The sequence below is a fragment of the Mirounga angustirostris genome, unplaced genomic scaffold, assembly GCF_029215605.1.
Source record: "Mirounga angustirostris isolate CCGP_5_RB_7025 unplaced genomic scaffold, mMirAng1.0.hap1 SCAF_35, whole genome shotgun sequence".
Classification (NCBI taxonomy): Eukaryota; Metazoa; Chordata; class Mammalia; order Carnivora; family Phocidae; genus Mirounga; species Mirounga angustirostris.
Window position 1 is genome coordinate 75,293 of NW_026991743.1, and position 23,752 is coordinate 99,044.

A 23,752-nucleotide genomic window follows, 5' to 3' on the forward strand; every position below is an offset into this window, starting at 1 on the left:
TTACTGACAAGATAGCTTAATTTGAGGACTAAAACTGCACAGGAAAATTATTGTCTGAGTGCTGGCAGCTACTGTCTTTTTCTCCTCCCGAAAATGTCTCTGGCTTTTATGATTTTTTTTTTTCTCTCTATATAGACACTAATTTGCAAAGCTTCTATTAACTATGGCAATAAGCATTTTCATGTCAGATCTATAAAGCTTTCACTTAGAAGTGAAATAATTTGTTTATTCCCATTCAAAACTCCTTGGATAGTAATTGATTGAAATTTGATCCAGTGTTTGTATAATCCTATGTTGGTTAAATTTTTCTTTTTGCTCAACTATAGATTCTTGGACTTAAATCAATAGTTTCTTTTCAATAAAAAATGAACTAGAGAAGAGAAAATACATTTTAATTTCTAGTGCAATTGATTAAAAAGGCATTTGATTAAGGAATGTTCCATCTCCTATAACTTAAACTTTATAGAAAGTGTTTTTATTTTCAACTCAGACTCTCATGTTTAAGATGTCGATGGTAGGAACCATGGTGAGGAGACAGTCTCTGTACAGGAAGGCATTTTAGTAGAAAGTCTTCAGCCTGCCAGAGCCTCTGGGAGGAGTTATCTGGGTGACTAAGTGGAACCGAATCCTGTTCGTGAGTGTTCTGCAGAGAGGCAGTGAGAACAAGGACTGGAATGATAATTGCTGTGAGATGTGCAGATGCCCAGTGGGTTACTGTAGCTATGTGAGGTGGACTATCATCCATGTGTAATGACCAACGGAAGCGGAAAGTGGGAATTGTCTCTTTGGCATTGACCCTTTAGGTTTTGTTTCTTTGACACTTACTCCCTATCCCTTCCTGCTGAAGACTGCTATAGGTAGAGGGCATTGAACCAGGAATTAGAAGTGCTGGGAAGTGTTCAGGTATTACAGTTGTGTCATTTTACCTGTGGATACCAGTTCTTTACATGTCAGGAAAAGGAGCTAGGAGAGATCAGATGAAAAGCTCAAATGCTGACAGGACTCAGAAAAGTGATGGCATGAGGGAGGTTGGTCAGGTTTAAGGGCAAACGCGTAAGTGAGGTGACCCCAGGTCTGTGATGAGTGAGGACACATCCCACCAAGGAGCTACAACTCAGCTGCGCTTGAGGGAATATGGGGGCCCAGGGTGACTTGGGTTTCCAGTGTTTTGGGTTTAAAAAAAAAAAAAGTTACCTGTTTTAGGGAGTTTTTTTGTTGTTGTTGACAATTTCACTGTGAAATCTCCTGGATTTTTTTTCTTTTTTGAGAGTTGGCCAAAAAACAGACAACTTTTTAATACCATGCAGACCTATCAAAACCTATCTGTAGGCAGATTTAGCTCACAGATCACCAGGCTTCACCTCTGCGCTAAATGAGATATATTTCTAAATCTTATGATTCATTAATTTTCATCAATTATTTCTTCTGTCTCTTTTTACCACATCCTTTCTCCTACTGTATTTTTCTCTCCTTTATTTATATTACATTTACTTGTTGATAGATTAAGTTTAAAAAAACATTTATCCAGTTCTCACCATGTATCAGGTCATACTGAATAAGCCAAAGTGACTCAAAATATCATCTCTTATTGTCTTAGATAATTTATTTAGCAAGTTTTGCTGTAGATGGATGGAAACCTTTGATGTTTAGGGATCAGATAACTTAAATGGGCTTCATGAAGGACACCATGGAGCCTAGCAGGAAGTTCTGATTTATAAAATAAGGGCTGGAACCCAATGGAGATCTCAACTTCTTGTGGTTTGGATCAGAATGTGCTATAAACTCTTTATAATTTCATACAGAATGCAAGGAGAAAGCTAGATCTGAACAGCTTGAAGCCTTCCAACCCACAAGGAACCAAATAATGTTTAGAGTAGTATATTAGTACTGCAAGTCTGGAGAATTCATTTACAGCTTAAAATTTCCTATAGCAAACATGTGTTATAAGCTTTGGGTTTATCATAAAGGTTACAGTTAAAAGATTACCTTTCCAGGAGATTAATCAAAAGGTGATAATTCACCAGCTAAATATCTTGTCGAGCCCCTCGTTGCTATAAACATGTTAAGAAAGTGCATGAATCATGGAACCTTCTGTGAGATTTTGTCCCACCCTGCCTGGCCAGCTTCCAGCAGCGTTATTTGTTCGTGGTGCTTTTATAGCTCTGAACCACAAATCTTCCCTAAACTTCTCTCCCTTATCCTGCTTAGGACAGTAAATGGCACAGTTCTTGAATTCTCGAAGCACTTACAGTCATGATATTGTTTCCTTTGACGAGACTTAGCATTAACATGTTTCTGAGTCTGAATCATTTTCTTAATCCAAAACTAGTTAAAGGATGAGACTCAGACATTTGATTGCAAAGGCAGCGGTTTCTTCTACAAGGTTGGGAGGATGTCTGGGGTGATGGTTCCCAGCACGTGTCCACAGAGCTGTGTCAGACTGACCGAGATTTGAGATTCACTCTGGGGGCTGTTAAGCTTTGGCTACCTAGGGCTCACCCCTGGAAATTCTGATTAAGTAGATTTGGGTTAGGGTTCGGGGATCTATGTTTAAAGCTCCCCAAGCCATTTTTATGTATGGTAGGTTGCAGGGGGGCACTGAGAGTCAAGGGAACTGGTGTGGTTGGGAGGAAGAGTATATATGCACATTACTGTTTGAAAGGTATACATAATCCATCAAGAAGTATCCCACCTATTCACTGAAGTGTCCAGGGATTCCTCCAAGAGCATAGAACAAAGCCAGAGAGCTTTCTCTGAATGTTACTTGACCTAGAATGGACTTAATGCCTTCTGATTCTGATACGGCAGGTGTCTTCTTTTCTGTTGGGATCTTTTATCTTTTATTATTGAAAAGTGATTTTGTCAGCAATCCTGACCTAGATTATGAAGTCCTTTGATCTTGGAGTACATTTAAAGTTTCCAGTTGAAACTGTTCCCTCAGTATTCAACAACATGCATTAAATTTCAGTATTGTTGGTGAATATTATTATATATGCTTTTTTAATCTTTCTTTTAAAAAAAGAGTGTGGGATGGGTGCATATTTTATTTACAAGTCATTTAGACCTTGTGTCAGTATCTCAGTATGCACTGTCCCTCTACTGCCTTTAATTTTTTTTCTTTCTCCATAGTCTGAATTGTAATGACATCTACAGTTCGCTGCTGGCAAGATGCTTGTCACTCTTTGCTCAATACCCTCTGTTCAGTGCTAATCTGACATTCTGAATTTTAAGCCCCGTATCTCCTATAAATCCTATCTTTTCGGCCAGATAAGTAGCCAAGCCTTTTATTTGAGCCCTGTATTGCAGAAAGGATGCAAAATCAGAGGATATCAGTGAAATGGACAGTTTAAAAATAAGATACAAAATTAAATTTGTTCCACATGTCACTGTTGATCAAAAAACCTTTCTACATAAATTATTTTCTCTTCTCAGTGTTTTTCTCTGTGTGCTCTTATACCTTAGGCATTATTGGTTAAGATTCTACTTAGTCATTGATTTAGTTAATTGAGTGTGTCATCTACCATATGCCTATCGCCAGCCCTGGCAGACTTGTTTAATGTTTGAACATGCAGAACCACTTGTCTTTAAGTATATACCATAGCAATGACTAAAGTACTTTTAAATTCTACTGAATAATTGTGTACTAGGTAAATATGTACTAACTATTATATAACATAATTTAACAGTTTCAGTTCAGTGGTAGTGATTTACCAAATTTAACAGATGATATAGGTATACTCCTTGTGTTATTTTAAAAACCTTATTTATTTTGAGAGTTTTTCCCCCAAAAATCCTGTCATTGGGTAACATGTATGGAGCATAGCTTCAGATCACAAGATGTTATGGTCTAGTTGAGTGTATAAATGAAACCATGAGTATATGGTGGGTAAAACCTGAGGGAGAAGAGATCACATTTGATGATGTGCAAGATGTGTGAATATCCCAGCCCATCTATTTAAGAATTTTGTGGTAGGTTGAGAAAGAGTTTCCGTAAAATGTTATGCCTTGTCCTAAAATGTTTTTTGGAAAATGTTATCAGGATTTTTAGTACTAAAGCAATGGAAAAAAGATCTTTCTAAACATGAGTTAGGTGGACACTGTTCATTTTCTTGTATTGCTTACAAATGGACTTGGTAATCTCTGTGTTGGCTAAGACTGTTATTTACAAAATATAAAATTAAAATATTTGTTTTTGTTTATATTTCTTTTCTATTTAAACCCTGTCAGGTAATTCCATTAATATTGTGAAAACTGCATATATATATAACACTTAAGCATTTCTGTTTTTTCTTGATAGGAAGAAGAAAAGAAGTCAGTCAGTTATCCTTCTCTCGTTAGCCACATAACTTCCTCTTTCCTGAATCATCCTGTCTTTACAATGACAGAAAAGATCCCCGTGTCTACCCCTCAGCTGCTAGGTGAATTCTCTCCGTTACTGTCATCTTTGCCTTGTGACATTCATCTCGTTAATCTGAGGACAATACAGGGGCGCCTGGGTGGCTCAGTTGGTTAAGCGACTGCCTTCGGCTCAGGTCATGATCCTGGAGTCCCGGGATCGAGTCCCGCATCAGGCTCCCTGCTCGGCAGGGAGTCTGCTTCTCCCTCTGACCCTCCCCCTTCTCATGTACTCGCTCTCTCTCATTCTCTCTCTCTCAAATAAAAATAAATAAATAAATCTTTAATAAAAAAAAAATCTGAGGACAATACAGTCAAAGGTATATCCCAAAATGTATCTATAAAGAATTACTTTTTTGTGATGTATTTGATATAAGGGGATGAGAAGCAGAAAGAACTGCAGCTGACCCTTGAACAGCATGAGCTGGAATTGCACTGGTCCACTTACACAGATTGTTTCCCATAAACACACTACAGGACTGAAAATGTATTTTCTCTTCCTTATGATTTTCTTAACATCATCTTTTCTCTAGCTTCTTTTATTATAAGAATACAGTGTAACATACATATAACATACAAAATGTGTGCTGATCACCTGTTCATGTTATCAGTAAGGCTTCCAACCAAGAGTAGGCTATTAGTCGTTATGTTTTGGGAGAGTCAGAGTCATGCGGATTTTTGACTCGGGGGAGGGGGATCATCGCCCCTAACCCCCTGCACAGCTCAAGGGTCAACGGTACTGTGGGTTTTACTGCGCCTCAAGGAGCCGTTAAGAGGACTTGGCCTTTAGGCAAAATCATTCTACCTTTCATTTGACTGTTGCTGTGTAGTTTAGAGCATATCCCACTACTAATTTATGTTATTCCCGGAAAAGTTCTTTGTGGTGAGAAGGTCAGGGTATATTATCTTTGTACAGATAAGAAAGCAAAAACTGGCCCTGGGGTCACATTATAGTAGGTGGGAGAACAGGCCATAAGATCAGCTCTTCTGGCATTTTCCATTCATTTCTCCTTGTTAGCCAGTGTTTCTTGAGGAGTTAGAGAATTAAGAAGCATAGCATTTAATTATTTCTGTATCAGAGGCCTTGTACATTCATATCTTTCTCTTGAAAATCACTGCAACTCAGATGTTTGCATTGAGAAACCCAACTATTTAGAGACATCCAAAGATATACTAGAGGAAGAGAGGGGAAGGTTTTATTAGATTTGGAATTTTAATTCAGTTAGACTGCTTTTGTTTACATGTATGCCTACTTTTAAAGTCAGAGATTGCATTTGAAAAGAATAAAAATTAGACATTTGACATCATTTTTATCTTTTGTAGAGCTGTTTTGTGATATTGTGAATTGACATATGTGTAGCTACAAATAGTCTTAAGTGCTTAGGGATTCTGCAGGGAATGTAATAAATGGTCTGAGTATGAAAAGAAGAGAATGCTCATGTTTGAAGACCACATAAGAAGAGAAAAATGTTTCGTTTAAGCACAAAGAACTAAAGCAAACCAAGTAAAGTAAGGATAAATGCCTGCAAATTTGGACATATAGGGCTTTTAAAACTGTATGACCAAGAGAAGGAACTTAGGTCTATGTAGGAATATCCATGAGGCTTATGATAATGAATACAGGTGAACACAGGAGGCCTGCGTATATCTGCATGTGTCAAAAGCCTTGTTTGATCATGCGAACGAACCAGGATTTATTTCATGCCTACTACGTGCCAGTTATAGCTAAAGGCACTAGGGATACTGTCATGAGCAAACCAGACAATCACCCCTGCGTTTCTGAAGCATGGATTCTGGTGGGAGGAGAAAAATAAGAAAAAATAAGAGAAACATATAATGTGTTAGATGGTGATAAGTGTTAGGGAAAATAGGTAAGGATGGTTCTGGAAGATGATGCGAGTTTGCATAGTGTGGTTGGAAGAGGACCTTGCAGAAAGGGTGTTAATGGAGTAAAAATCTGAAGGAGGTTAGAGAGTAAGTGACTCATGCAGATTTCTGGGGGTAGAGTGGTCCAGGAAGAGTTACAAGCAAGTAGAAAGGCCTAAACGTGGGTGCCGTGGTGAGAATAGAAGCTCCATGTGAGCTGGTCTTTTCTTTGATTCCTTGCTGCATCCTGTTGCCTAGAAGAATGGTTGCACATAGAAGGGGCTCAGCAACAATTTGCTGATTGAGCGAATCTCATGAGCTCTGTTTCTAGGATTCTGCTAGTCTTTTGTGGGTCAACTTTTTGACTCATGGAAAGAACACACCAGCGATGGATAGCCTCCCTGAGCTTTTCCTCTCATTAATTCATAAGCCAAAGGGAATGAGGGGATGGGGGGGGTGGTACTAAAGACTCTGAGCCTCAGGTTGCCACCTCTGGGCATGATGGTAGAGGACATTAGCAACCTAAGGATCTGAAGGCTTCTGGGGCACATGGCGGCCACTGTTCCTTAGCCTCGTTTCTAGATGACTCTTTCCCATGATTGTTTTCTGGAAGCAGATCCAGTTGTCTGGAGTCAATGAATGTTGCTATTCAGTTGGTTCACACTCTGAAGAATTCGGCTCCGTGTGGTCTGGTCTCCACTCACTATGTCCGCTTGGCTTCCCCTTGTTCCTCACACCCTTCAACAGGTGGCCCACCTCCACTCCCTGATGGCTGGCCGAGTGCCGACTCAGCTGCCCGTTATAAAATGGGGCTGATATCAGATCTGCCTGCTGCGGGTCTGTTGTGAGCAACACATAAACTAATGCTTGTGAAAGCCCTTTGGAAACAGAAGTGCTTTATAAACATACGTTGTCCTGATGGTGCTTATGGTACTTGCCGGCTCAGGTGCAAACTAGGGTTTTAGCAGAGGAAATAGAAAGCAATTTAACAATTTGACCAGGAAGAATAAAGGCTGAAATATTATGTGTAACCATAACTAGCACACTGGCATATGATCAGAAGTCGGTATTATTGGGGGCTGTTTTACTTTATCCTATCAATCAGTGCCGGTTCCTGTGTTAGTCTTTGACTCTTAGCACATATTTCTAACAGTTGGTTAAAAGCTCACCAGTAATCCAAGGGGATTGATTTGTCCATTCAAAATCACTTCTTTAAAGAATTGCATTCTGTCCCTTAACCTCTGATAATAGGAAAATAATCATTGAAAGAAGCTGACGTAGGTATTGAATCAAAGAAAGCTCGGTACTTAAAAAGGTGTCAAGTGTAATTTCATGGTTACACTAAAAGAAGACAAAAATCACTTGGAAGAAATCCAGAAACCAGACCTCAGCATTTTGGATTGTATCCCTATTTCTGTGTGCTGGCAGCTCCAAACATATAATAATGAATTGTTCCTCTGGAGGTTGCAAAGCATTTTTCCCATTGAAGTAGTGTGAACATAGCTCTTAGCTTCCAAGCCAGACCAGGGTCTCCACTGGCCTGTATGTAAGTAAGCATTTTCCTAACTACCACCTCCCACAAGAAACATGTCTGAGAACCACCTTCACACGATGGAGGCATGTCTTTGTTTCTGCCGCACCTCCTCGTCGGCAGCGGGATGGAGGAGGCCCCTGCTTGCCCAGCTCCCGGGTCACCGTCTGATGGTTCCTCAAGTTCTAAACGTCACATGGGCAGCATGACTCCTCAGGGAGAAAGGAGTTATGGACTCGAGCAACAGTGAGAGAGGCAAGGTAGGGTTGGAGGTGTTGCTAACCCACCAAGGTGCTGCAGCATTTCCAGCTACCAGTCCTCAGAGTCCTATGTGTCCAGATCACACCAGGGAGATTTTGAAATAGAGAAGACTTACAAATTTCCCCATCTCTGATATTCTGATTCCCTAGGTCTGGGGTGGGGCAACTTAGGAATCAGTAATTTTCAAAAACTCTCATGATTCTAGAAATTACTGTTATCTCCATTGACTAAGTTGGGAAAGTAAAAGTTAGAAATTAAATGACTAAGATAAAATTACACAGTGGTACATGGCTGAATTAGGGCCCACATGCAGGTTTTCTGAATCTGGGTGCTGTACAGGGCCTCAGAGGGTGGCGTTTGACTTCTTAAGAGTTACTAAATCTGTTCCTCAGAGTCCAGTTTTTCAGGAATTATTCTGTATTGGTAGATGAGTTTATGGTTTTATATAAGCATATGTTGCTCTTATTTTATATGTTTTTGGAAAAAACTGATTGCATGTCATCTAGTTGCAGTCAGAGGACGATGGGAGCAGGCATCTCTTAAACCCTGCCTCGCAGCACCGCCGAGTGTGCCAGTGAAGTCCCGTCTAGCAGTGAACTGTCAGCCTTCTCCTCCTGGAGGCTCGGCCCCCCTCTCTTCTCTTTACCATCTCCTTTTCTTGTACTGTCAGAAGCTTGAGATATTAAAAAGAAGATTCTGTAAAGGCTTGAAAGCTGGGGAACAGGAGCACCAGTGAAGTGGTCGGGAACAGGAAAACCATGCCATCCTCAGGAAAGGGTATTGATTAGGGGGGAAGGGAGTCTTGGTAGAGACGATGCTGGGAGAATCTCACAGGGGCATGGATCATCGGTCGGGGTTCTGTAGGCTGGAGAGATAGCTTCAGCCTGGAATGCAGACATTCCAGGGACCAGAAGGAATTTGATTAAGCCATTTAATTAAAGGCTTCATGGAGCCATGCTGCCTTGATGTTTTGCACAATGATACGTTGTTCAACCTTTTTCTTTCCCCCAGATTATTTCCACCTCTTTTATGTTCAGATGTATTTTTATTTAATTCATTTATAGATATGTATCTTTATATCTGTATCTACTTCTCTCTCTGTGTATTACATTTAGCTCTATCTCTGACATTTTATTCTGATTTCTGCTTAACCATTTCTTGCAAATAGTTAAATATTATCATTTCAACATCACCACTTACTGAATAAGATTTTCTCTCTCCACTTGTTTACACACCCCCTTTTCTTATAAGAGGCAGTTTAAGGTTTTTACTTCATTTTGCCTTTCTTAGAAGAATTGATCGGTGCTTTATTAATCTCCCTGGCTTCTGGAAAGGTGAAAATTGTGGAGAAAATTTCCTCGTTATACAGCCCTTCACCTTCTCTGTTCTTTCTGTCATCTTATCTTGTTGATCGAAACAGGATAACTGTTATTGGACATTTTAATGAATGCCCTGGAAAATGAATTCCTACTGGTTACATCCTGTCTCAGGACTTAAAATGCAGTGTGCAGTTTTCCCACCTTTCCAGTTGCCAGAATACAGGGAAAGATGGATGTCAGTCGGCATTTTCATGGAATCTGGGCAGGTTGGAGAAATTTCTCCACCAGCTGTTTAGCCATGCCTTAATTTGTATGGACCTTAGACATTCTTTGAGGAGGATAGAGACACATTTCTCTTAGGGAATCTAGTCGAAGTTATGGCTTCTCTCTTCCACAGAAAAAAAGGGTGCACACATAACGTTGACTACAGTTTCCAGGAGTGTGCTTATCTGTGAAGCTCACCTTATTAATGAGCAAGTCAGATTTCTTTTGGTGTGAGACGGGACGGCCACAGCTCTCTCCTCTGGGTTCTCACCCATGTCGATGGAGGGACACTTGCCTGCTGCTCTGCTTATGAGACACTGCCGTGTGCATATATGATTTTCAGAATGGCTTTAAATCCCGTTTAAAATGGGGCGGGTGGGTGGAAATGACAGTGTCCATGCCTTCCTTTCTCAACTAATGTATGTTCTGATAAGTCGTGGTTTTAGGCTGCTGGAACCTTGGATTAAATACTCCCTTTTTCTAAGCTCAGATCAGAGAGTGAGCTCCTTCGGGTTATAGCCTTTTCTTCTGTTACATTAAAAGTGATCTTTCTCTTTCCCCTCCTAGCGGGTGTCCTTGAGCGCCAGTCCATAGCTAGCGCGAAGGCAGGGGGGCGAAGCTGGTAGAGCACTTTGGAGTCCCGCTGCCTTTGTTTGAGCACATCACCTGTGCTTACCGGCCAGTTTGCTTAGCACACAGCCCCTCATTCTCCCATTTGCCTCATTCGCAACGTGGCCATGATAACAGGACACACCTCAGAGGTGTCCTAGGGATCAAATGAGTTAATGTTTGTAGAGCACTTAGAACAGTATCTGGCACGTACTAAGCACTGAGTGCGTGACGAATGAAGGTTGTCAACAGTGAGAGTTCAGTCATGAGCAGTGGTGATTGTTGCTAAAAATGAAATAAAATATAGGCACTTTTTTTTTATAAATTGGAGGTTGAATTTTATTCCCAAAGTAAATCTCGATGTCACCTTGACTTGTATTCCGTATATATTTTTTGAAAAGTTAATAAGATACCTAAAATTGTGTGCCGGGCATTATGCTGAGTGTTTTCTTTGTAAAGAGAGCCTTATTTAGCTCTCCCAGCAGTACTGTGAAGGTAGGCAATATTGTGCCCCCCTGTTACAGAAGAGGAAACTAGCTGACCTAAAGATGGTAGGTAGCTTTCCCAGGTCATGCAGCCAGTAAATGGTGTGCTGAGAGGCGCACCCCAGCATGTTGACTCCAGATCCCCGCCCAGAACCTTCTACTCCTCTTGTATGGAAACAAAGGGGAGTGAGAGTGCTGAAAATGTTAGGGAATACTCTGCCTGTTTTTCTCTTGACCACTCAGTTATGATGGGACACCCTCAGAAGGATCCACCATCTGTGGGAAAGGTCATGAAGGACTAATGTAGGGTCGGTCAGTGATCATTGCTAGTTGACTATGAGAAGGCATGCTTCATGATTGCGATGTTCATGTGCACTTAAATATAATAATACAAACTTGTATACCAACTCCACTGTTTCAAAGGCTGTTATGAGATGAATTGAGTTCTTCCGTGAGAAGTATTCTGTACAGGGTCCCACACACGGCAAGTGCTCAAAAAGTGTTAGCTGCGATTACTGTTACTGTCACTGTGGTTGGGACTTGATCCTCAGAGGGGCGCTTCACGAGTCTCCCGAGTTTTCTGAGTTCTGAGAGGTTAAATGACGTATCTGCAGACACAGGACTGGTTCGTGTGTTTTGCCCCCAGTCCAGCTGCTTCTAGCCTTGATGGCGTCGTTCTGCCAGCCGCACCATCTTCCGTCCCCCCCACCCCACCCCGTTGCCAGAGAAACCTCCCGGGCCCTGCTTAGCCTCAGAGCCACAGGTTGCTTTATCCCCTGGAAGTAAGTTCTGCGGTGGATTCTCCAAGTGACTTCGGAACACCCAGGCCTTCCCGAGGGGATTCAGTCTCAAATGTGATCTGAGCTGTAAACAGAGACACTTGATTTGAAGTTCACCTAGCATAGTGCTTGGTGCAATTTCAAACTTGGTCAATTTTCTTCCCTCCTCCCTCCCCCCTTTTTTTTCTGAGGTCCGGATAGTACTCATACATTAATGAATATAAAAACAGGTCTTTCAGAGTCTGTTTACTCTCCTCGAGTGAACAGCATCTTTTTTGCGAAAGTATCTGTTTTCTTGCATGCATATTCAAGTTAAATTCACAGTTTCCCTACTTTGAAAAACAGTTTTCTTGGAAATAAAATGACGAGACAGACTTTGAAACTGAAAAACTGCTGCTTTGCCTCAGGTATTTTTGCTTGAAAACTGATACTTTCATGAATATTTAATTTTTAAAAACTTGGACAAGATGATTGCTATTTCAGTTGGTGTTCTGGTCCTTACGAAAGTGATGCAGTTTTGGTTTTTAGAGAAAGTGTAACATTTTTCCATCAGTGAAAATTACTCTTTATGACTTCAATTTCTACTTTTGTATTGTTTAAATCTCTTGTAAAACTAATGGCAATATTCCAAAGATGCTTCCTTTTGCTTTTTTTTTTATTATCACCTCCAGTCTGGTAAAGGCCTCACACATTCATTATTTCAAGAGCAGATGTGTTGCAGGAATTTTCACAAAGCCGGCTGTCTGGTGGTTTTGTAAGGATGGTTTAGTGAGTTAAAATGGCTAAATGCTTCAGGTTATAATGATAAGTGCTTTTAAAAGAGCCTCATCAATAGACCATGTAAATAGTGAATCTGAATTGGGACTTAGTCATGATTTTGTTATGTTATGATTTTGATGCATAATTGTTGACATACAGTTTGGAGGGTCTCTGATTCCTCAGCTACAGAGTTATAATGTCACTAAAGAAAATTTGTGAATAAAAAATTAAGTGAGCTATTGGGAAAATAATCACCAGTACTTATCTGATAGATTACAATGACAGAAAGAATAATGGCTAAAATGTACCAAGGGCTTCCTCTGCTGCAGACACTGGGCTGAGTCTCTGTTACACAATTGAATTTCATCTCCATTTTATGCTACAGGAGAAACCAGGTTTTGCTAAAAGCATCTAGGAAATTGCAGAGCTAGGATCTAGATGTCGAGCTGCCTGACTCCCAGCCCAGGTTCTGATCCATTTTCTGTAGCTTCTACACCAACACATTCTGTCCTATAAGCTAAGCCACCATACCTCGTATTTTCAACGTCTTACTAGACGCCATGACTCCATGAAGAGGGGAAACCTGCATTAGGTCCATTTTATAGGCAAAGAAACTGATGCTTAGGTGATCAGTAACTATTCCAAGCCTATACACTTAGCACACGAGAGACTTGTCCTTGTCCTTCTGGAGACCTTATGTATGTCATAAATGAAGGATTTTTTTTTTTTTTTTTTTTTTTTTTTTTTTTACTGTGCTCTTTTCATGCTCTTTTGGGACTGTGTGAAACACCTTGAAATTTTATTTTTTTATTTTTTTATTTTTTTTTAAGATTTTATTTATTTGAGACAGAGAGAATGAGAGACAGAGAGCACGAGAGGGAAGAGGGCAGAGGGGGAAGCAGACCCCCCGCTGAGCAGGGAGCCCGATGTGGGACTCGATCCAGGGACTCCAGGATCATGACCTGAGCCGAAGGCAGTCGCTTAACCAACTGAGCCACCCAGGTGCCCCATGATTTTATTTATTTGAGAGAGAGAGAATGAGAGAGAGCACATGAGAGGGGGGAGGGTCAGAGGGAGAAGCAGACCCCCTGCCGAGCAGGGAGCCCGATGCGGGACTCGATCCCGGGACTCCAGGATCATGACCTGAGCCGAAGGCAGTCGCTTAACCGACTGAGCCACCCAGGCGCCCCACCTTGAAATTTTATTAGAAAACATTGTCATATGATTTAAACTTGCTATGTTTATCATGTTGGTCCTGTGATGACTCAGAATTCCTTAAATGACTTTTTCCTCTCCCTTCAAACAAAATCTTAGCAGTACCACTGCAGAATACCAGTGTGAAATATCATAAAGCAGGTTATTCCAGCCAAGAATCCGAGGTGAGGCCAGCTTTAAATTGTTGAGGCACATTAAAGTCAAATCAGTGGTGAGAATGCTGACAGCTCCTCCTCAGAAAAGATGTCTCTGTGGCACATTTAAAAATCATATCCCCCAGTGAAGATGATTAAGAACTTGGACATATTCGTATCTGTGGCCACAGAGGAGAAAAAGGGATCATTTTCATCACAGGTCAGTGCTGAGCACACTGAACTCCTTTGAATAGCTGTCCCTTTCTTAATTCGTCCAAGGATTCTTAATTTATTTTGCTTATTATCAGAAGCGTCTCCCCCCTTGAGGAAACATAAAATTTATTAAGAGAATTGTAACTTAAAATATTCAGAGCACTCCTGGCATCTTTATTTAAATGGATGCAAGAAATTTTACTGCAAGAAAGTATATATTGATCCCTGTAGCTTACTTGTCATGTTTAGTATTTTTCTCTTTGCACAAGAAGAATAGCTTCTGTAATGTGAATTTAAATGATACATCAAGCTAATAAATGTGGTTGGCCTAGCAAGTGATAAGCATAACTAACTCAATTTAAATGTCTTTTATATAAAAATAATGAACCAGTGTATTAAAGATTAAAAATGTTAATGCAATTAGCAAAAATTAGCATTCAATAAAGAAGTGTGTTTCAGTTTTGAGATGGATGATACATCATTCAATGACCAGATAAGGACTAAATTCAGGTACCCTTTATTCAGCTGGCGTGTATGTTAAAAACCAAATAAATAAAAATTAAATGCTTTATTTGCCCCTTTGCAACGACGTGGGTGGAACTAGAGGGTCTTATGCTAAGCGAAATAAGTCAGTCAGAGAAAGACAATTATCATATATAATCTCACTCGTATGTGGAATTTAAGAAACAAAACAGGATCATAGGGGAAGGGAGGAAAAAGTAAAACAAGACAAAACCAGAGAGGGAGACAAACCATAAGAGACTCTTAATCATAGGGAACAAACTGAGGGTTGCTGGAGGGGAGGGGTTACAGGAATGGGGTAACTGGGTGATAGACATTTAGGAGGGCACGTGATGTAATGAGCACTGGGTATTATATAAGACTGATGAATCACTGACCTCTACCTAGACATGAAACCAGTAATACACTATATGTTAAGTAATTGAATTTAAATTAAAAAAATGTAAATGCTTTATTTGAAGAAACTTTGATAAAACAGTATGTGGCATGTAGACAAAAGGACACGCAGGTCCTTGGGGACTGTGCCAGAAACCAGGGCATGAGGTGACTTAAAACATATTGTCACCTGCCTCCTTGTGGGGGAGGTAGAGGGGATGTAGCAGGTGTGACAGTGAACGTGGGACTGGAGGGGAAATGAATTTTCCTGGCTTCACTGCTAAATAAAGTGAGCATTTTTGGTTTGGGGACGCTGACTTTAAAACAGTGGAGTATAAAGTAGTGTCGCTATTTGCCTTAATGTCGCTGTGGCGTCTTGTCACTCTATGCTCATCTGCAGGTGGATGGCAAGCATTCCGATGAGGCAGCCTTGATCCTCCACAGGAAGGGGTTTGACTGCCGCTTCTCGAGCAGAGACACGGGGCTGCTTTGTTCCACAACCCAGGGAAAGGTGAGCTGAAAAGTGGTTTTTGCTTGTTGATTTCATGTGCTTTGAAATCCTTGCTTTCTGCTAATCATTCTGACAATAAGATAATGTTTCATTGCCTCTTCGTGGACTCATTCCCCTCAGCTGCTGTAATTTAGCTCAAGTCTCTCCATCTTAAGAAAGCACTTTCTCAACCTTCGATCTCTTCTCCTTGTCAGCATCAAAATGCACGTCTGGAACATGGGCACGTGTAGGGGCAACATTCTCCTCCATTCCTAGGCCTTCCGTTGCCAGCTGACAAAACATCCTCTCCCCACCCCCCATCCCCCAATATTCCCTCCTCTCTCACACATGCTCATGTAGGATCTAGGTCCATGAAGTCTCAGAGGGGCAAAAGCAGGTTTTATAATAACTAAAGGTGGGGTGGGGTGGGGTAGGGAAGTGGTGACACTGGCCAGTCGGGGAGTTTCACCACGGCCCCGAAGCAACCTTACTTAGCTCCAGTCAGTTGTTGTCCCAGGGGAAATGAGGGTCTAGATCTCCTGATCAAGACAGATTTGCATAGGAGTCCTCGCTGTGCCAGCCAAACAGGTCTTCAGGCTGACCTGCCGGCTGCCCAGTTTTTCTGTCTCCTTTGAGCTGGTCTTTCTGATAGTTCCCTCAGGCTCTCCTTGGAAGGAAATGAACCTCCAGCCTTCTGCCTCTGGCTCTGAGCAGGTTGTGCTCAGAGAAGACAGCTGGATGGCACACAGGCAGGTCTGCCCCACGGGGCAGCTCAGCTGACCCAGCTCTTCTCCAAAACCTCACAGATAACCTGTAGATCAGACTTAAGAGATTCATTTCCAACCCTACCAACTAGAATGTGCATAGGGTCTGAAAAGGAGAGAAAAGACAATATGGTAGGGGGTCAAAATCCACTTAGGCAGATAAGCTTCTTCATTTCTCGTATCATGCCCTCCGTGGAATTGGTGCGAAGAAAGCACTGATGGTTTTGGGTTTGTTTTTCATGATATTTACGCTTCACCTTATTACTGATGATGTGAGTGTACTTGGTTGTAAGCATTTGTATATAGACATTAAGGCGTCAAGTTTTAAGGGGATTATATGGTCCAGAGAGACATGGGATGAGGGTAGTACTTTCTCAGCAACCCCCCAACCCTGAAAATGGGACTCACTGACATGAGGAGCCTGTGTCCTTTCTCTCAGCTCTTTGGGAAGAAGAAGAACGACAACTGTTAGGTGTAAATGTTGGGTGTAAGAGGATACGGATGTTTTTAAAGCTTGCTGGCTCATAGATGTGTTTTCTTTTATTGAAAAAGTGGCCCCTGCACGTGATAAGTTCTCAAGAAATTCAGAAGAAGAATGTAGAGTGAGCTGTCCTCTCCTGGTTACACTTCTCCTAGGTGTCCCTCCCAGGGTGGTCTGTGTGTCCAGGCATGCATAGCTGTATCTAATCTCCTTCCTCTTCCTCTTTTTATCATTAAAAGGAAACTTCAAATACACTGTTTTACTCTCCTACTATTTTCCACTGAATAAATATATAGATGTGTTACTAATCTTTCTTCAAAGTTGACCTAACTGTGCAATTTTTTTTATCATTTATTTTCTAGATTTTGGTACAGAAGCTTTTTAGCATGTTTACTGTCGCAAGTCTCATACCTTCATCATTATCCTTGATGCATTCACCTCCAGACGCCCGAAATATAAGTGAGATCAACTTGAGTCCCATGGAAATCAGCACATTCCGAATCCAGTTGAGATGAACCTGGCTTTCAAATTTGGATTGGGAAGCATTGTCTTTTATACACTTCTTGGTTTGACGTGCAATAAGGAAGCACATTATTTTAGCTTCTGGCTACTGTGAGGACATGAATTCTGTGATTGTTAGTATAATTATTATTATTATTTTTTTTTTTTTTACTAGTACAGAAAGAAAAAAAAAAAAAGCCATGATATAGCCAGTTTTTCTTTAAGTTCCATCCATGAATCACCACCATCAGTATGAATCGATGCAACAATGAAGGAAGAAATGTCTAAAACAACCTCTCCACAGATTGTATCTCAGGTTAAATGCTAACTAACTATATCTGTGTCGGGAGTTGTGAAGAGATTGTTATAAGTATTCATGTTGCTGATCCTTCATTAGTTTTACAAAAATACCCATTTTTACCAAAATGGAATAAAAAGCTGAAGGGTAATAGCTAATGGCCAAAATGCTTGCAATTGTTCATACGCATTCGAAAAATTGTGTGTATTGAAATATGTGGAAAAGTGCAATCCATCAACCCTTATGATATCTGTACATCATTGATCTTCACACCTTTTTCTAATGTACCACTTGACCCCTCCCTTCTCACTCTTTGTATTTCCAGAAATAGCAGATTTTGAATCATTCAATAGTAGAAAAAGAGGCATATTTCCATTACTTGACAATGTGGGATAGGTGCAATTTATTCCATTGTCACTAAGGTAGAAAAAGCAATCCCATAGGTACCATAACCTCTTTTAGGTACCACAAGGTGTCTTTTTACACAGCTCATTTGAATACAGATGTTCGGAGAGGGGTTTTCTATTTTAAAAATAACCATATCAAAATAAATGTGCCTTATTTTTTTATAAGTCTTGTTAAATATTTTGGTGTCCATATGACTGAGAAAGGGGGAGAGGGCGGGGGTGGGGAGGAGGTGGGTACTTTCTATGACACGTAAAGTGTTATCGGTTTTGCCTGACAATGCTGGCCACATTCTGATCTGTTTCATTAAATTTGTGGTGATGTTATTCTAAACATTTTGACTATTTGAATGTACTGAGATGTCAGAAAACAAAACAAGGAAGAAAAAGTACTGTTCATTAAAATCCGCTGCTGCCAAGAAGATGGCAGCTTGAAGCAAGGATTTTGTGACATGCAAAATCCATACACTGTTTCCATTTCACAGGAGGTAACTCTATGAAAGAATGCTTTAAAAGGGACCCTGTTTTGAAATCCACTTATAGGTAGCTCATCCTGATTTCTTTTATTAAAGAACATGTGTGTTGAGTGAATTCCAAACTTTTGTACGTGCTAACCTCAAAGCGAAGTTCCAAGCCTATGTGCCATTACAGTACTTTTGATAAAATTTATTTGGGATCATGATTAACATGACATTAACACTGAAGCAACATTAGAAACATTTAGAATATTCAGTTTTAGGATAGAAAGGATTCACTGAGTATGTACACTTTTGAAAATTCTCTTTGTGTTACCTAATAAATTTAGTATTCTCTGACTTTAAACTTCCTTTTACCTCCTGCCATTCCAGCATCTTTATAGAGAAGTTGAAACCTAATTTCTGTTTCACCAGGTAGTCTGATGATCATCCTTTTTTTTTTTTTTTTTTTTTTTTTTTTTACCAAGATGCAGCTCCTACAATTATTGCTAAGTTATGTTAAGTTCATAAATTTTTTTCGCCTTTAATAATTAAGGAAACAATACTGGTGTTGATGAAGATATTATAAGGGAGTAATTTCATGCAATAAACATGTACTGTAAGTTTCCTTCCTCATTTTGGGGGATAAACAACTAAAAGAAAAAAAAAAAAACAAAACACTTCCTTTTTGTGGACATCTACAGATGTTAAGATTGCCAGAAGCAAATCCCAGGAATAAGATCAGTATTTTCATTGCATCTTAAATGTAAAACCTTCCTTTGGGAGTTCAGTGTGTTCTGTGGTTAAGTGGGTGTGCTTAATCATTGTGGAAATTCTGATCAGTTGAAATAAAAAATCTTGATGCAATAACAGTGGTTTTGCCACTTCTGGTTGTTTGAGATGGATCTGTCCCATGTCAGTCGGGGTCTTAGTGTGTGTTGCCACCGTTCACAGGTAAAGCAGAAATTCTCTTTAAACCAGCAAATTTCTGCTTTTTATTTTTAGAATAAATCATCAGGGAAATGAGGAGAGGATGCTTTTGCTTTGGGTTGTGGTCACGAACTGATTAATTTAGTGTCTCTGGCACACCTAAAAACCTACATTTCAGTTGTGATCTCGGTGGCATATTTGTTTGCTTGGGTTTTATTACATTTGTTACCGCAGATGTTCAGTTGAGCGAGTAGGTCATTCCTGTGATTTTTTTTTTTTTTTTTGGTAATTTGAGCTTTTACCTGCAGTGTTTGAGAACTCGGCATTCTTGTTTTCTTCAAATACTGATTAAAATAAAATGCTATAAAATGTGTTGTGAAACATTTTAATTACCTTCCCATGTCTTTGTTGTACTTGTGTCGAAATGTTTTCACATTCCTTTGGAAGAAAATCTTTGCTTTCATTTTGATTATGTTGCTTATCTTGGAATCAAATAGGTTTTGATATTTTTCTCTTGGAAGGTTTTATATCTTTTGGGGAATATGTAATATAAGATCTCTAATAAAAGATAAATCTTACCATGTATGTAGTCCTCCAGAGTGCTGCTTAAGTCTTATTTTGTAAACAACAAGAATTAGTACATTTTGAGGCGTAGGGTGGAAGAGTGAGGGTCTGTTCTTTGTTCCTTCAAGAATGAATCACTAGACCTTCTGCCCAGTGCTGGTTGGGAAATACAGTTTGAGAGAGCAAGTGGCAGGCGGGGGTGGTGATGAGTTTGTCTGGGTTTGTGGCCACCTTTGAGTTTGGGGTGTGGGAACCTTCCGGACAGTGTGGTACCTGTGGGGCCTTCTGAGCCAATTGGAGGAGCAGGGTCTGGTCAGATTCCGTATGTTACAGGACAGTAGTGAGAGGAAGACGACACAGGAAGCCAAGAAGTTTCCCGTGAGCTGATCAGGAGGGCGAGTGGGATCTGGAGGCACCCCACCGGCCCCACCCAGCGCCCAGGGCGGTGGCTTTCAGAGAAGTCCTTCAAAGGCGGGAGGTGGGGCGGCTGAAGGACAAATACGCCAGAGGATCCTGTGGGTTAGCCGGGCAAGTGAGAACGTGCTAACTGGGGAGTTTGGGCTTGTTTTGGGTGACGTAGTACAGAGGCTAGTCAATTTGTAGTATGCATGTGCCAAGCTAAAAACTCGGGAGAGAACTCTCCATAAGCATCTCATTAGCATATAAGGAAAATTGTGTTTGGCTCCGTCACATTTGATTATCAACACGTCAAAATAATTTGACTATCAAGACTTGTAAAGAAACACGTAGTTTCGGTAGGTATCTGCTCACGGACTCCCGCGAACCTGTGAGCGGCAACCAAGGGAGCGCGAGCGCGACTGACCGGCTGAACGGGCGGCCGGACGGGGGGTGGCCGAGCATCAGCAAGGCCCCGGCTGAAGCGGAACGAGGAGATGGATTGTTCCCGGTAAGGAACGGTCGAGGGTCGAAGGAGCTCCAGAGACAGGCAGAGCCTAGCACGAGATGACGTCGTCCAGGATCTGTCCTCATCTCCTGGGTGCCCCGCTGAGAGAACGCCTTCAATTATTCTGCCAATGTCCTGGCACTGACGTCGCTTCCTCTGGCTCATATGCTAATGACCGTGGCCCCCCGGCTGAAGCGGAACGAGGAGATCGATTGTTCCCGGTAAGGAACGGTCGAGGGTTGAAGGACCTCCAGAGACAGGCAGAGCCAAGCACGAGATGACGTCGTCCAGGATCTGTCTTCGTCTCCTGGGTGCCCCGCTGAGAGAGCGCCTTCAATTATTCAGCCAATGTCCTGGCACTGACGTCGCTTCCTCTGGCTCATATGATAATGACCGTGGCCCCCCGGCTGAAGCGGAACGAGGAGATCGATTGTTCCCGGTAAGGAACGGTCGAGGGTCGAAGGAGTTCCAGAGACAGGCAGAGCCAAGCACGAGACGACGTCGTCCAGGATCTGTCCTTATCTCCTGGGTGCCCCGCTGAGAGAGCGCCTTCAATTATTCAGCCAATGTCCTGGCACTGACGTCGCTTCCTCTGGCTCATGTGTTAATGACCGTGGTGAGGGCAGCGTTCGGCTCGCATGAATCACGCGGAATCGCGTAAGTGAGAAATAGTCCCCCCCCCCAACGTGCACACCCATAGAAGGTGGGGTTCTACAACCAGAGAAAAGGGCTGGGGACCTTGAATACGAGGTGGACAAAATACAGTAGAAACACATCGCGGAGAAAATCCAAATACGCAGATCTGAAGGAAGCAGCTCACCCAGTTTCAGTTCCAGGAAAGTTCCGTAGAAGACACAGATTTGAGACAGTTCTTAAAAGATGCATTTGATTCGAACAGAGACAACACGTGTGTTCCTTGGAAAAGACAGAATAAGGAAAGATGGTAACAGGAGGCGTAGAGAACTAGAAATAGTTTCCTCTGCCTGGAGCAGCGCCACCCAGTAAAACTTTCTTTAATAAGGGCAAGTTCGTCATCCATGGGCTGTCCCATAGAGCAGCCACTAGCCACCTGTGGCTTTGAGCATTTGAGATGTAGTAGTGCAACTAAGGAACTGAATGTCTTATTTTAGCTTAATTAAATTTAGCAACATGTAGCCACTGTTTCAGTACCGGTCTGTACATGGTATGCACAGGACAGTAGTAGGAAATACAACCAAATATGTAAGTTAAGGTCACTTGTGCTAGAATCCTGCTACTGAGTGTGGTTCTCAGACCAGAAGCTGTGACATCACCTGGAAACTGGTTAGACAAGCAGAAGCCCAGGCCCCACCTCAGACCTCCCGAGTCACAATCTGCACTTTACAAAGATCCCTAGAGGATTCACATGCACACTAAAGCACTGGCCTAGAACATTCCCAGGGAGTAATTTCTCTCTGCTCTTACCGAACTTTTCCAAGTAGCTCTTGACCGTAACTCCTATACCTCACAGTCTCTAGGAAGCATCCCATAATACCTGTCTACTTGTCCCACTGCCACCCATTTCCAAGTCACCTTCGTGCACCTGGGACTCTGCCTTACAAAAGAGTTGTAAGAGGGCTCCTGCCCCTTATGTCTCTTTTTTTTTCACACAGAAGCCAGAAAATAAAAGAAAGTAAAATTTGAAAAATATCTTCCCTCTTGAAAACTGTGTGTTTCCCGTTACACCTGGAATAACATACAACCTTTCACCATGGCCAGAAGCCGTGCCTGGCTTGGTCCGTGTCCTTCTCCTCCATCTCAACTCTGAGAAGGGGGCGAGGGTGTTTAAGAAATCCTTTCCCGACCCAAATCAGCTTTATCTCCCACCACGCCCCCTTCTGACTGTTGTCTAGGATCCTTATGGGTCTCTAACATGCCAAGATTATCCCTCTTGGGGGCTTTGTACTTGTTCCTTCTGCTTCAAACTTGCTCTCAAATCCTCCCCTGGCAGGCACCTTATTATTCTGGTTTAATTCAAGCATCATCTTCTCAAGAATCTTCCTTGACCAGCCAATTTAAACCAGTCCCACCTCCACTCCCTCACTGAGTATTTTTATTACACTGCTTCCTTTCTGCTTAAACAGAGTCAAATTTGAAATGATGTAGTTTGCCTTCCCCACCAGAATATAAGCTCTCCTGAAGGCAAGAACCCCAGCATTTATTCAGCATTGCATCCTCACACTTGGAACAGCAGGCGTTCGGAAGATATTTGTTCAATAAATGAATGAAAATATGTGTACCACCAGTAAATGTTGTGAAACAAGAATTATAATTTTCAGAATTACAATTTTTCCAAATCCCTTACATCTTAATCTGCTCATATTATTTTCCTGCTCAAAAGCCTTCAGGAAGTTCCCATTACCAGAAATTAAAGTATAGAGGTTTCAAACTGCATTCCTAATCTCCCTGAAGTATGTGACCTCCTTATGGAAGATACTGTCGTTGCTTAATGACCAGTCATTGCCCCTCTGCCTTCCATGCTAATAAACCCTGATTTTATTCATAATCAGATACCCAGGAGCTTCAGGATGTGAATTGTTCTTGATCTAAATTAGTCATGAGAATTTTCTTCTCCAGGCTGGATGATGAATTTAGGAATTGGCATGTGACACAATTTTGGCCAATGGGAAGTCAGTTGGGGACTCCTGGGGGAGGCCTCCTTCCTCTTCAGAAGGAGGGAGCATCTTACCCTCAGAGCGCAATGTTTAAAGGTAGTATTGGTGTAAGTGTTGATGCTTGGGCTGCTGCAGCCACTTTTGCAACCTTGCGGTGGCAAGCCTGAGGACAAAAGTCAACTAGACGACCAAGTCAAAAATGAGTAGAGCCTGGGTCCCTGATGATATTGAGCAGCTGAATGAACCAACTCCAACCTTCTCGTTATGTGAAATAATGCCACCTTGCTAAATGTTTAAGCCATTTGAGCTTAGTGTTTTGTTAGAAAGAGCTAAAAACACTTAAACTGGTGGTTCTCACCACTGCCCCAGTGCTGTGCTTTCTCCGTTAGGTACTTTCCTGGACGGGGGCGTGTGTACTTGCACAACTAAGACTCGGTCGTAGTAGGTTCCTCAGAACACATCCTCTTACGTTGTCCCTGCTGCTCCCACCACCTTGCATATTTTGCTCAATATGTTTAATAAAATTGTGTTTAATTAATTATATCGTGAAGGAATTTTTTTCAAATGTAAGGAAGAAGAAGGTTTTTAAAAAATGATAAGT

General features: G+C 41.4%; 1 long non-coding RNA gene and 1 pseudogene across 1 annotated transcript; both read left to right on the forward strand.

Moving 5' to 3' along the window:
- Window positions 1-4,639, forward strand: part of LOC135363154 (alpha-mannosidase 2-like) — a 67,270-nt pseudogene extending 62,631 nt beyond the window's left edge.
- A 59-nt stretch (window positions 4,640-4,698) lies between these two features.
- Window positions 4,699-17,876, forward strand: LOC135363153 (uncharacterized). Its single transcript, XR_010408833.1, has 3 exons — window positions 4,699-4,715; window positions 15,128-15,238; window positions 16,825-17,876. It is a non-coding gene; the product is annotated as an uncharacterized LOC135363153 (long non-coding RNA).
- The last annotated feature ends 5,876 nt before the right edge of the window (window positions 17,877-23,752 follow it).